The sequence below is a fragment of the Protopterus annectens genome, chromosome 9.part0 (assembly GCF_019279795.1).
Source record: "Protopterus annectens isolate FY-2018-M chromosome 9.part0, PAN1.0, whole genome shotgun sequence".
Taxonomy (NCBI): Eukaryota; Metazoa; Chordata; order Ceratodontiformes; family Protopteridae; genus Protopterus; species Protopterus annectens.
The window spans coordinates 1,848,886,884-1,848,903,004 of record NC_056743.1 but is presented as its reverse complement, the minus strand read 5'-3'; positions in this window follow the sequence as shown (position 1 = coordinate 1,848,903,004).

The window sequence follows — 16,121 nt, the reverse complement described above, 5'->3', positions numbered from 1 at the left end:
ACAGGGCCTGCTGGAGAGACAGGTCTGTCAGAGGCTGCCACTCCTGTGGAATAGGCTGCCACCCTGTTTATGAGTAGACTGGATGACTGAATGGAAAACCATAAATTCCTTGCTGGGGATTTCACCTATGACCCTCCTAGATATGGGCAGTCATTGCTAACTAAGATCTTGAGTTTAGGTTAGATCCTTTATATTGGGTTTCTCTAGTATTATACTGGGTACACACAGCTAGGCTTATAAAGACCTTTGGGTCAATAGGCTAGTAACCACCTATGAACCTATCAAGTAACGGGTATTCTTGCTTTCAGTCATCTAAATTTTTAGATGATGATCTTACTTGTGTGTTGGCACACTCTCAGACTACACTGCATTTTTTTCAGGATAACTGTTGCCATATCCCTAAGAATTTGGTGGGGAGAGGTACTTAGGAGGAAGCAAGTTCAGCAGCAGGTGGCCAAGAGTAATTACATGAAGACATTAATGTGCCATTACAGAGTTGGAGTACTTCCTGGATATACAAACAGAAGACAAACAAGGTCCTCCCAACTCAGATTAGACAACATATGTATAGTTCAGGCAGGGAGCAATCAGCAACAAGGGTGAGGTGAAGAATAATTGGGCATTTTACACTATGCTGCTTTCATAGTGAGTTTAATTCAAGAGAGTGGTGCTGATAACAGCACCAGTACCAGTGTGGGTACAATTTCATTCACAGTATCAGTAGACGTATGAGAATAACAGATAATAAACACCCTCAGTACACATAATTAGATGGCTTACAAAAGGGTACTACAGCAGTTTAGAGACAATAGGAAAATGCAATGTTGTCCAGTTGTATGGCTCCTAGCAGTAAGACAATGGAGGGCACACACCTTGCTACTTTTAGAGGCTGACTAAAACAAGTTAAAGGCACCATTACACATGGCAAGATAACATCTAATTGCAGAAAGGCATGGGGTGGTAGTGCGAGCCTTAAGGAACAGACTCCAAAACATATGTAATCAGTAATACAACAGATTGTTTTTCATAGCCTATTACTTATCAGCCCTGTGTGGAGCAGTTAGCTGGTCAAAATAAGAATATTCTAATGATAAATAGGAAAACCGTCTGACTGATCAGGAAGTGAAGAACCAGTGGCAGCCTCAGGGGCAACAGAACAGAATTTAGTACAATGCTTACATTATTACCAAACACTGTACCTACAACACAGAAGCCCACTCACACAATCTCATCATAGACTGGTACTTAAAAAGAAGCAGTTTTCTGCTATGAGAAGGGTACCTTACTTACCCAGCTTCAGGTGAGGTCTGTATTGAAGAAAATAGTGGAGTGATGAAGCTTGGACCCTAAATATATACCACATGCTCAGTTTGATTCCACGCTCATTTAGCATAGTGGCAGCTTCTCATGTGCAGTGGGCAAGGACATCATGGGAGACATCAAGAAATTTGGAAGATGGAGGTATAACATTTACGAAACATAGCTGAAAAATAACCTCTTCTACCATGCGTAACATTTGTTGTCTTTTATTTTCAGGACCTGGGTGTAACCTGTAAGACATACATTGTACCTTTCAATATTACCTTTTGTTGATTGGAGCTTCCTGCATGTTTGATCACCTGGTACCTTGATGGGGCTCTTCCATGTGAATGGAAACACCTGCCTGATATATCACCCCTGGAACATGCTGACATTACCTGTGTTGTATTGTGGTACCTAAGGTATAACATGTACAATTTGTGTTAAAGCCCAAATTATGATATTTACAATGAGGCCAGAGAGTTTGCTGAGCTGTATACACTTCCGTAATCCTTGCTGTTGCCTACTATTCATGGTGATACTTATATCAAGGGTTCAAATGGCATTGTTGATATGTGCAGTTCTTGTTCTGTATACCATTCTTCAGCATGCAGAGTGCTGTCCATCAGTAGGGTACATGGCCCACTCCACCCCGCTTGACCTCTTACAGCTATGCAAAACACACACCACCAAGAACACCCACAACAAAGATTGTAATATTTTATAGACACAGAAATAGAACATGACTGTCACAACAGATTTCTATCACAAGGAATCCTATACTTATTGAATAAACTACCTATGCATGTCAAGCAATATTATACATGGTCTGTATTCAGTAATATTCTGAATGAATAGCCTGGAACTCATAAATCCTCTATGGGGTATTTAGCATGGTGCTTCTTGGTCATGGAGCTTAACTCAACAGTGCTTGGGCTTAGCTGGCTATGCTTATTTATGGTCTTTTGAAATGCATGCCTAGTATATTACCTATGAACTTATCAACCTAATATATAATTACCAAGTATCTTACACATGTGCATGGTGCATATAGAATATATATGCAGACAAAAACATCAGTTTATTGATGAATGTACTTCTATAATCCATCTCATTTGAATGTCATTGCTGCATAGTTTAGCTTTACACACTGTACTATTTTTCCTTTCACAATATCCCCTACTGTGTGTTTTTGTCCTGTAAGAGTACCAGCTATATGCACACATAGCAAGGTACCTGTAAACAAACATTTAATTGTTTACTTTAATAAGTAATGAAAACAACAGATGTGTACTGTACTCTCTAAGGTACCATGAATTAAACTTAACCTCTGCTTAGGTTCATAGGTTCATAGGTTCATAGGTTGGTAGTAGGTTATCAGCCCTAGGGCCTATACAAGCCTAGCCATAACAATTCCCTGGCTATTTCTTCCCACACTATTTACTTCCCTGGACCCCTGTCTAGCAGGGCAACTGAAGTGATCCCCGCGGTGAAATTCCTTTCTCCCATCCAATCGTCAAGGTTCGTTTTGAAGAGGGTCAAAGAGGCACTCTGTTTGACATGTATGGGCAATCTATTCCAGAGTCTGGGGAGTCTCTGGGTCAGGAATCTATCCCTCCAGCATGTTTTGTTTATTGTGATGACAAGATTTAGATCCCTGGAGTGTGTGGCTCTGAGGGATTGGGATTTCTTTAAGTGTAGCATGTCCAACAGCTCTGGGTTTTATATGGCCTTGTATGTTAAGCAGAGATCGCCTCTGAGTAGACGATATGCGACAGAGTATAGCTGGAGTTTTTAAGGTGGTCAGTGTAGGGCATCTGCTTTAGGCCTGTGATTCTTTTAGTGGAGTATTTCTGTGGCCTTTCCAGTTGTTGCAGATGTCTTGTGAGGTACATACCAAATGGGGCGTTGTAGTCTATAATGGGTCTAATGAGGGATGAGTACAGTGGGACAATTACCTCTTTTTTCTGGATGAAAAGCCCTTAGTGATGAGGTGTGCCACATAGAAGGATTTACTGACTGTTGTGGTGATGTGGTTATCGAAGGTGAGACCACTGTCCACCTGTGTCCCTAAGTCTCTTATCACACTTTCGGTGTTTAGTGTACTGCCACCTATATGGTAATTCATGGATACATGTTTTTTCCCAAAGGGGATAACAATACATTTCTTGGCATTGAGCTTGAGCCCATGACTCTGGCACCAAGCATCTGTTTCTGTAAGGCCCTTTTATAGAGTATCCACATCATTTGGGGATTCAATAATGGCTCCCAGTTTGCAGTCACCTGCGAACTTTGTTAGCCAGAGTCCCTTAGTGTTGGCCTGTACTTCAGAGAAGTAGATGCCAAACAAGAGCGGTCCCAGGACTGAACCATGAGGTACTCCACTTGTCACTTGTCTGGAGCTGGATTTGGAGTCGGTTACTTTTACAGTGTGGGTTCTATCAGTAAGCCAGTTAGCAACCCATTGGGTGACATAGGGATTAATGCCCAGCGTAGTAAGTTTATCTATGATTCCAGAGTGGGGGATGGTGTCAAAGGCCTTGGCAAGATCTAGATAGGCTGTGTGGACCGCCTTACTCTTGTCCATGGCTCTGGATACTGATTCAAAGAAGTCAATCATGTTCAGGAGACAAGATCAGTCCTTCACGAACCCAAACTGGGTGGGGTCCCGTGTTTGAAGGTTACCAATGTCTTGGTTTATAAATTCCATGATAATACGCTCCATGGCCTTGCAGATAAGGCTCGTCAGACTGATGTGACGGTAGTTTCTGGGATCCAAGGTGGATCCCCCCTTGTGGAGTGGGATAACTATAGCTCTGCGCCACTCATTGGGCATGAACCCTGAGGTGAGGCTATGATTAAACATGATACTTAGGTGAGGTGCCAGTTCATACTGTAGTTCATGTAGTACACAGCTTGGGGTGTCATCTGGTCCCATGCTTAGCCAATTGTTGAAGTCAATCATTTTGTCCTTATATTGTGGTATAATTCTGGGTGAAGGCAGGATGCTACTCATGACTAGGGTCATACCTGCCTGGGCCACATGATCCGAGAGCTCTTCCATGTCTCTTTTCATGTAGTCCAGGGAGGTACGTCTCAAGTCATTCACTCCAACATGGACAATGACAGAGTCATATTTGTACTTGTTGTGGAGTGACTTGAGTGCATGCGTTATGTGGCAGATCCTGGCACCCGACAGGCAGCTGACTGTAATTTTCTCCTTGTTCAACCTGATGAGTGGGACATCAGTGTGCCGGACTATAGAGTCACCTATGACTAAAGTGTTAGGTACGTTGTCTTGCCTTAGGGGCTGTTGCTGGGTGGCACACTGGTGTTGTGAACTATGTGACACTTTGGTTGTGATTGGTGTTTGTTTGCGTTTCAGCTTCAGAGGTCCTTGTTGCTTGGGCAGGTTACAGTTAAGGACCTCTGCATATGTGGATTTAGTGTTGCTATATGTGGGTGTTGGTGTTGTGGGTTTAGAAGGGCTATGTGTTGCTTGAGGTGTAGTGTGGGTGTTAACCTTCTCCTCTTGACTGTCTAGCACAGTCTTGGGTGGAGAGAGCTTTGCTTCCATTTTGGCTATGTAAGTGCATCTCTCACAGGTTGTAGTGTTGGGTGGTAGGAGGTGAGGGTTGTCTGTGTACATGAGGCAATTTCTGCATTGCCCCAGTATACCCAGATTCACCAGGTGGACAGGAGAAATCACCGGAAGCTGACCCTTGGACATGAATGGTTTGGTGCTTTTTTTTTTTTTTCTTCTTTTTTTTTGTAAAGTACAGGAGCTGTTTTCCCTTACCTTAGCAAGGTACTTTGCAATTATAGGCTGTTTAGTGCCTACTGTTAATTTCTCCTTATTAACAAGGAGAGTTGAGTGCTTGTATCAGTTTAAGGCTTCCTAGTCCTTTCCAGCAGGTATCAGACCAAGTGCTAGTCACAGGGATGCTTAAAGGTAAGATGAAAAAAAATGCACACTGCAGTGTGCACTAGAGAAGTTCAACTTCAAATCATTTAATTTTTCCACTTATTTATTTATTCAACTGTTTATTTGCTTGTTTAGTTATTAATTTCAGTTTGATAACCATGTACGTGGGAGGTGGACACACCCTTTTGAATCACTACCTGAGCTCCAAGGTGCATGACACAAACGAAAATTTTACACATTATAAAGAATTATACCACTTTCTGAAAGAAGGTCAAATAGTTTGGCAAAATGCAGAAGTGGAATTCAAGCCAGATGATAGTTGAAAAAAATATAAGGAATGTAAATGAGGTCAAACTATAACTACCAGTTTGCATGTAAGAATGGCATCATTGCTCATACCTGAAATATTTGTACGTATGTACATGTGTAAAATGTATAAATATAAATAAGTTAACAGAGTGGCTATGTTAAGTATTGACGTATCTCTCCATTTTTATTAATTTTTTAGTTTTAATTGCAATTGTGTTCTTTAAATTAATGAATGTGTGTATTATAGTTGTCTTGCATTGTTGTGATTCATCAGCAAATTATCTCTTTGCAACAAAATGTCACACTTGCTTCTATTTGAAATTTACACTGTTTGACTGTAAACCTGTTAAATTGTATGTATACATGCCTAGATATGATAGTTATATAACAGTCAGTTAAATAAAACAGCGACTTCACATGGAACCTGTGTCTACATGCTTGTTTATTTATTGTGTAAAGTAACTGAAACTACAATTTCACATGGAATATGTGTGTCTCTTTACTTATTTATGTATGTATAAAGTTGTACTGGCTAGTTCTAATTAAAAACAAAAGGTCTGTCTAGTGTATATGAAAATACATGCAATAAAAGCCATTAATTTCTTGTGATTTCATGACATTTCAGTTATAATTGAAGGCTTAACTCTGAACCTTACAGTGCAGAGATAAAAGCCTTGACAAAAACATTTAAATGGCTAAAGTCATTACCAAAGTCCAAGATAAAAGAGTAGAAGACAGTAACGTTACTCAAAAGTGTTACACAACACACAGCAATAAGGTACAAGCAGAAGACAGAGTCCATATGGCTCAAAGATGACTAGTTACTCCCCAGGAAATACCCGTTGCCACTTATCCCCCCCTCTGTTACTAAAGCACAGGTCCTCACTGTGCTTTACAGAGCTAAATACACTACAGCAGTGAGCCCTGATAACATCCAGGGATACCTCCTATTTATTTGAAAAATGACCCCTCAAGCCCACTAGAATGCCTATTCAGCCACAGTCTCCATCCAGGCTTCATCTCTAGAAAATGCATAATGGTGGACCATCAACAGACCCAGGGAACTACAGACCCATATGTTGGACTACTATTATATACAAGGCCATGGAAAAAGTTATAATGGCTCTAATAAATACAGAGGAAATCTTCAAACACTGGACTCATCCTAGTTTGGGTTTGTCAGGGGTAGGTCACACTTACTAAACCAGGTGGACTACCTTGAGAAGCCCATTTGAGCCATAGATGATGGGCAGAAAAGTGCATATTCCCTTCCTTGACCCGGTAAAGGCTTTCAAAATGCTACCTCACTTAGGTATTATAGACAAACTCAAAATTTAGACATAAATCCCTATGCCACCCAATGGATAGTCAAATGGCTCATGGATAGGACACATGAAGTTAGGGTGGGGGAATCCACCTCCACCAATAGGCCTGTTACTAGTGGAGTTCCACGGAACTCAGCACTTGGACCTCTCCTGTTTGGAATACACTTGTCCGAAGTCATAGCAAATATAGAGGGTCTTTGGGTGACCAGATCTGCAGATGACTGCAAGTTGGGTACAATTACTTACTCCTCCAAAGATGTAGATATCCTTGAGGAGGGTCTGACAGCAATGTAACTGGTGCCAGAAACATAGCCTAATACTCAATGCCAAAAAATGCACATTTGTACCCCTTGGGAATATGATCACCCTGCAAATTACAACATAGATAACACTCTCCTAAGGGTATACCCAGTAGTAAGGGACTTCAGAACTCAGGTTGACAGTAATATGAGCTTTGATCACCATGTGTCTACGGTGGTGAGAAAATCTTTTTATGTGGGGCAATTTCTAAGTTATGGCATGGCATCCAGATCTAAGAAGATCATAATCCCACTATGCTTAGCCATCATTAGACAAGTATGCAGAGTACACTGCACTCTTCAGCATGTACCTGACCAGGCATTAGCAACAACTATAGTGGTTACAGACATTCCTCATTAAAAGAATACAGGGTGTAAATAACATGTCTTATGAGGAAAACCCAAAATCTTTGTCCCTGTACTCAGCCTCCTACAGACTACTGAGGGGCAACCTATACCTAGCCTACAAGGCCTTCTTAGATCCAGCCCTGATGGATGTGCTACACATTCACAAAGCAAACAGCACAAGAATTACCTGAGCTAAGCATATAAACCTCATCTGTGACATAAGAAAAAGATGTTGGAGGAACAGGTGTGCGTTTGAGTGATTACCCTGTTTCTGGAAAAGACTCCCCATGGAAACATTCTCAACACAAAAAAATAAGATCACCAAGGGGGAACGTAAAACAGAAGATTAGTAAAGTAGAAGTTAAACAAATAGCAGCTGAAGGTATGGAATACTTCCAAAGTGAAGAATTTAGTGTAAAAAGTCTAACAGTTTATGTCAGCATAATGGAACAATTAGTCCCCAAAGTAAGGAAAACAGAAAGGAAAAAATATGGACATGGGATCCGGATATACAAAATTTGACAATACAAAAAATAAGAAAACAAAGGGGGAAGTAGAAAAAATGATTAGTAATATGGAAGTGAAAGATTACATGAAACTTAGTGTAGAAAATCCTACAGTGGTAATGTCACAACATGATAGAACAATGAGGCTAACAGATTACGGAGAAATAGGTGGGACAGGAAGCATCTGATCACTAGCCATATGAAGATTCTCCACAGCCTTCAGTAGGAAATGAGTAAAACAGTTCAGTGGAGTTATACAGTAAGGGAAGGAGCAAGAAACAAATATTGCAGCAGCTGTTGAGACCACAGACGTTCCTCACCCAGAGATTCCAGGGCCTCAAACATCTACCCTACACAGACATGCTAAAAGCCCTGTCCCTCTACTTAGTCTCCTACAGACTCCTCAGAGGTGACCTCTGTCTGGCATACAAAGCAATCTCAGACCCTGCCCTGATGGGACTGCTACATATCTGCAAGTCAAGCTCCACTCGAGTAACCCACATGCGTGACCTCAACCTGGTCTGTGACATCAACAGGACGTGTTGGCGGGACAGATTGGTGTCCAGAAGACTCCCCCTTTTGTGGAATAGATTCCCTCTCCACATAAAGCAGAGTACTCATTAACCCTTTTTAAGCGCAACCTGGATAACTGGATGGGAAACAGAAAATACACCCCCTGGGATTCCACTTATGTCCCTACTGGACAGTGGCAATGGGCTAAATTCTTAGCTAGGCTTGTAAGGGCCTCAGGAACAATAGGGTAGTAACTTCTTATGATCCTATGATCCTATTGGCAACTCTGACACAGTCAATGTTGTGCAGTGATAGACAAGTGAATTCCTATATGGAAGAGTAACAGATGATGCAGGATGCAGCTAAAGAGAATATATCAAAGGAAGGTGTTCTCTATACCTCTCCTTCTCCTCTGCACTACCCTATTCTAGCTAATAAGGTTCTCACATACCTAGTCCTCAACCATTGACTCTTCCTTTACTTTACAGGTACTCGGCCTTGCCTCATAGATGCAAAACCATTTACCAATCCAGGAAGTCCACACATTTCCTCTCTGAACTCTGCTCATCAGTGGATACCTCCCCAGCAACAGTTACCCTTAAGAACAGTGTATGTGTGAATTCAAATGTTTTTGAATGCTGTGCTTTAGTCATATTTCTGTCTACTATTGAAGAGGCTCCTGGTCAGCTACAACCCATCGTGGTGCACCTCCCACCATCTCAAGTTACCAGCCTAACTTTGCTACCTGCCTCCCAAACTAGCTCCAACTCTGCAAGCTCCATTGCCTGTATATTCCCCCCTGGTTGCCTATTTCTTCTCCTTCCCCTCCATTGCAGCCCCCACCTTCACCTGTTCACTGATTCTCCACTTACTCTACCTTCCTTTCACTCTGGACATACACAGTCTTCCTACTGCATAATCCTCTGCTCTTTCTCCCCCAACCTCCTCCTCTAATCCTCCACTCCCAACTCTCTGGCTCATCTCCATGCTCTGAGGTCACTATGTCCTTCCTTCATAGACTAGGACTCAAATCATAGCAAAGGTACTATCAGCATAGCTGCCCTTTCGTACTTGAGTCAACCCCGTTACAAGCCCAGTGATACCAGACCTTATGGCCCTTTTACTTTAAGTCACACCTTATACTACTAGGTTTAGAATACAAATCTGAAAGCAGCTTGAAAGTAACAAAAGCAACCCTTTCACACTCCTTGAGCTTAAAACCTGTGTAGTGGCTTTTTAACTACAGCTGTCCCTCTCCACCTTCTCTAAGCACTCTCCCTGATTGTTATTTCTTACCTGCTTGTCTTGGACAGTGTAGCCCCACTCCGTTCGCTGAGCTCACTTCGCTCCCCTACCCTACCCCCATTCCCACCCACCCACATATCATTTACTCTTATAATCACAAACCACGCCCACAACTACTCCTACAACTCAATTACCTAATCAAATCAAACCTAACATCCCCACTCTGACATACAAATCTACACACAACACAGTACCTTCCCTAACCACCATTACTGGCACCCATACCCACAACAATATAAAATGCTCTCATGCATGTACTCCACCATGCTACAATCACTATGTCTCACATTTTCCCTCTCCCCTGTCTTCTTCCTATCTATCCTCTCCTCATACCAAACACACCTCCACTTTACCCCACCACCACCATGGCAAACTGACTCCACTACCATCCTGATTAAAGCAGAACATTCTCCTCTATCATCTTGTCATCCCTCCTCCACCACACCTTTCTCCTGTCTATATAGTATTCACAGCTACAAAACTAAACAACGAAGGCCTGACAAATCACTCCACAAACTGAATAAACTCTATCTAAACCTAAAACAAATTATCTCATGTTGCGGTGACATTCATCCAAATCCAGGTCCCAAAAACAGCAACAATTCAAACCCCACAAACCCTAACCCTCTATATCTAAGACCTGCTTCATCTCTCCTCTTTCTAAACATAAATATAAGGGGTATTCTTAACAAAACCCAAGACCTCCATGCCCTACTAGCCCTGTATAAGCCTGATGTAGTAGTACTAACAGAAACATGGCTTAAACCTGAACATAATGATAATGTAATAACTGCCCCTGACTACAATATTATAATTAAAGACAGGTCAGGCAAAAAAGGAGGGGGCGTAGCCATACTATACCAAAGCCACTTCTTCATTGAACAATTCAAATGCAACTCCCCTGAAGTCAAAGACATAGAATTAATTTTAGCCAAACTAAAACTTAACCCCAATAAGCAAATAATTATTGCAGGAGGATATATACCCCCAGGCAATAATACCAGTATACTAGAAAATCTACTTAGCTGGATGTCATCTTCCCTTCCACAAGAAACAATACTTTCAGGAGACTTTAACATTGACTGGGCTGAATGACCAGCCACAATCCCTCTACCTACATTAACCTCCATAAGTACACCCAAATTATTTCCACCCCTACAAGAACAGATAAAACCTCCAAATGTCAATCCATCTTGGACTGGATTCTTCTATCTGACCCCAATGTCACCCATCAATCAGGCTGTCTCCCTGACAGTCTGAGTGACCATCAACCTACATACTTAATTAGACACCGGTCCCACCAAACAAAACAATCAATACTCAGAACTGTACATAACAAAAAAAACCTTAAGAACCTAGGACCTAATCTACTCTCTACAATGCTGTAACTGGTCCCCACTAAAACGTCTATCACTAGATGAAGCCATAGAGTACTTTAACTCTACCTTCCTAAAAATCCTAGATTCCTATGCACCACCCAGAACCACTAGAATCAAAACCAATTATGCCCCATGGCTATCTAAAGATACCATGTCCCTAATGAAAGAAAGAGACAAAGCCTGATCACACTTTCAAAAGCACAAAACTACTGCCCAGCAACAGAAATACCAAGAACTCCGCAACAAAGGCAAAAAACTAATAAAGCTAGACAAGACTAACTATTCTAAATCCATGCAGAAAAACACGTCAACAACCCTCAGAAATTCTGGGCCTCATTAAACAACTTTCTTCTCCCTGGTAAAACTACTACCCCTTCCTCTATATTATCAAACACCCACAGTGACATCCCCACCCAGTTTAATAAATACTTCACTGAAACAATTCAAGCCCTATCAAATACCCAAAAAACTACTTCCAACCCCACAGCAACAGTAACCCCCACCCCCTCTAATACATTAAACAACTGCAGCTTTTCACTGAATCCAGTCCCCACTACTACAATAGCTAAGCTCCTCAAAAAGCTTAAACCAACAACATTAGCAGCAGACAGTCTTCCAGCCGACTTTCTACAGATTACAGCAGAGGCTATAGCTTATCCCGTGTCCATCCTCATAAACAGGTCAATAGCCGAATGTAAAGTACCCCACTCCTGGAAAATAGCGCATATTATACCTTTGCACAAAGGAGGTCAATCACTTGAGCTTACCAACTACCGCCCTATAGCAATTCTATCACCCTTATCAAAAATATTAGAGAGAGTCATTCATGCCCAGATCATGCACTACCTCCAAAAACCCAACCTCCTATCTACATCCCAGTATGGCTTTAGGCCTTCCCATAGCACCACCACAGCACTGCTCTCATTTTTCAACATTGTGAATCTACACAGAAACAAAGGTCTATTTGTATCCTCTATATTCCTTGATTTATCCAAAGCTTTCGATATGGTTAACCACAGCATGCGCCTAAAAACCCTAAATACCCTGAACATCAGCTCCTCTACCATATCCTGGTTTTCTAACTATTTATCATACTGGCAACAGGCAGTTTTATGGAAAAAAACAGTTGTCCCCCTACTTCCAGTAGCCATAGGTGCCCCTCAAGGGTCCATCCTTGGTCCCTTGCTATTTTCACTATTCACTAACCAGATATCCACATCCTCACCTTCGGCCTCTATAGTACAATACTCAGATGACACCACTATTATATGTGCCACGCCTACCCTGATGGAACTAAAAACCATCACCCAAAATGACTTCTCCCTAGCAGAAGAATGGTTCACCAACATCAAACATACTTAATCCAAAGAAAACCAGACTTATTATCTTTAGTCCTGGAAGGTCTCTTCCTGTATACAGTAACTTTGACATAAAATCCAAAGATAGTACACTAATCACCCCAACAACTCACACAAAGCTATTAGGAGTTGAAATTGATAATAACCTGAAGTATGACACACATATTGCCCAAACAATCAAGAAGGTCAACAAAAAAATTGGCCTCCTCTATAGGAATAAACAGTTTATGTCTAAAAATACAAAAGCCATGATTGCAAGAACCCATCTACTATCTATCCTCATGTATGCCTCCCCTATCCTAACTAACCTTCGTAGTTCAGAACTAACCAAGATGGAATCTTACTACAACAAGATTGCAAAATTTGCTACCGAAGCCAACTATAGGTCTCATCACTGTTTGGCCCTCAAGCAGCTGAACTGGCTTGAATTCCCTCAACTCCTCCTCCTCAATCAACTCACAATTGCCCACAAGCTCTACCACCATGCCGAAAATAACCCTGCCCTTCATCAACTTATTCACCCCTACACCAAATCCAGAACCTTAAGATCCACTTATGAGAACCACATAAATGTCATTAAACACAGAAATGAGGCAGGCAAATCCCTTTTTGCCTGCTCTATTGCCAGAATCTGGAATACACTCCCAAACCATATAACCTCCACAACCTCTACCTCCCAATTTAAAAGACTTCTCAAAACCCACTACATAACAAACTGGCACTGCCCATGTCACCCCCCCCCCAGCTTAAGCCATAACTGTTCTCTGCTGCTGGGATCCCTAACAAATAAAAGTTAGCTCACCACCACCCTATAGACTACAGTATACCCTAGATCTAGGCCCCTGCCCAGATTACTGCTAATCTTGTTCTACTAAACTCTTCCTGTATGTCCTGCTGAATAACTTGCTTCTTCCTGTATGTTCTACTGGAAATTATTGCTGTGTGTTAGTGAGAAACTGCTATAGTAGGAAATGTGTGACTGTTGAAATATATTGTATTTTTAACCTTCTCCCAGTGTGCTTTCTGTTACATTACAAAATGTGTGACTCTTTAATATATATTATATGGAGCTTTTCTCCCCGGGCCTCTGCTGAAAATGGACCTGTGTCCAGTTGGACTTTCCCAGTAAACAAATGCAAAATAAATAAAATAATAAATAAATAAGGTGTTCAGGAACTTTCCGTGGAATCCCTGCAGCAAACAGAGAGCAAAGGTAACAGTTGATTTTTTAATAGAGATGGATAGACATATTAAGATCAATGAAAAAATATTACAGAATGTCAGTAAGACGGAAAATGATAGAAGTCTGATTAAACAAATGACCAATTCGGTTAGCAGTTTCTCACTAACACACAGCAATAATTTCCAGTAGAACATACAGGAAGAAGCAAGTTATTCAGGCAGATCATGCCTCCTGAACCTGATCGACTTCTTTGAGGCAGTCACCAAAACCGTGGATGAGGGTAAGGTGATTCACACAGCCTATCTTGACCTCGCCAAGGCTTTTGACACCATCCCCCATTCTGGAATTATAGCTAAACTCACTAAACTAGGTATAAATCCCCATATCACAAGATGGGTTGCCAAATGGCTCACTGACAGAACCCACACTGTAAAAGTTGCAGACTCCAAATCTGACCTCAAGGCAGTGACAAGTGGAGTGCCACAGGGTTCCGTCCTGGGACCTCTCCTGTTTGGTATCTACTTCTCTGAAGTACAGGCTAACACAGAAGTCCTCTAGCTGATGAAGATTGCAGATGACTGCAAACTAGGAGCCATAGTCAAGTCCCCTCACTGAGACAGATGCCTGGTGTCAGAGCCATGGCCTTAAGCTAAATTCCAAAAAGTGCAGTGTCATCCCCTTTGCTAAAAACTCTGTACCCATGAGCTACCACATAGGCAGCAATCTACTTAACACCGAATGCGTGATAAGAGACCTTGGGACCCAGGTAGACAGTAGTCTTTCCTTTGATAGTCACATCACCACAGTAGTCAGAAAGTCCTTCTACGTGGCACACCTCATCATAAAAGATTTCTCATCCAGGAAAAAAGAGGTCATTGTTCCTCTTACTCGTCACTCATTAGACCCATTATAGAATACAATGCCCCTTTTGGAATGTACCTCACAAGACATCTGCAGCAGCTGGAAAGGCCACAGAAGTACCTCACAAAGAGGATTACTGGCCTCAAACAAATGCCCTACACTGACCGCCTAAAAAACTCCAGCTTTACTACCTAGCATATCGCCTACTCTGAGGTGATCTCTGCCTAACATATAAAGCTATGTCAAACCCAGAGCTGTTGGACATGCTACACCTAAAAAAATCCCAATTCCTCCAAGCTACATGCTCTAGGGACCTAAACCTTGTCACCACAATAAACAGGACATGCTGGAGGGATAGATTCCTGTCCCAGAGACTTCCTATACTCTGGAACAAGCTACCCATCTATGCCAAGCAAAGTTCTTCATTAGCACTCGTCAAGAAAAATCTTGATGAGTGGATGGGAAATAGGGAATACACCCCGGGGATCACTTCTGTATCTCTGCTCAACAGTGGCACAGGAAAATAACTTTCTTGGGTGGCGTAAGCTATGGTACCTTGCTGGCTAGGCTTATGTAGGCTCTTGGGTCGATTGCCTAGTACATACCTATGAAACTATGAACCTATGACCACAGTAATTAAATCTGTCAACAGAAATATATGTAATATAACAGACATAAATATGCTATATTAATTTCCAGGTAAATGAATAACTGATAAAGTCTTACCACATAAACACAGAGCAATAAGAGAAAGGAAGGGAAGAAAGCGAATGCCACCAGGGAAGTACCGAACAGAGAAAACTATAACGTAGTTAAGACAAGAAGTGTCACTGTTAGAAGAGTACAGGAGAGGGAACAGATCGATACATATACTCAGAAAGACATGATAAAAGCAATGCACAGTACCAGAACAGGTCAGGATCTATCATGCACTATCACAAATTATAGACTAAAAATATAAGCCTAGCAGATTGGAAGATGTGCAGATAAATATAAAGGAAATGAACAAAATAACCAATTTATTGATGACCCAAAAAGTTTTATAGAGAATTGGGAAACAAGGCAAAATGAAAAGAAACACCACCAAAAATAAACAAACAAAAATTAAATTAAACTGGGTATAAGCACACATTATAAACAGGTGGAGGCAGGGAGCCAAAGTGAAATTTATTTTTAGATATGTATAATAAAATTGCTTTATTCATCTCCAGTCTCCAAGTTGTGTTTTGAAATTGTTGATCATAATGGAGCTTGGAAATAATTGTGAACATAAGTAGTTGCACATTCCAGAAGACTAGAAATTTGCCTCAACTGGACAGTGGTAACACAGCTGTGGCCCATAGTTGTTCCTCAGACCACTCATTGTTTACATAGATACACACAAGTACATACAGATATGGAGATATCTATATCTATTTTTCTAGCTATATATATATATATATATATATATATATATATATATATATATATATATATATCTTCACTTTACAATCCTGAAATACTGAAATATT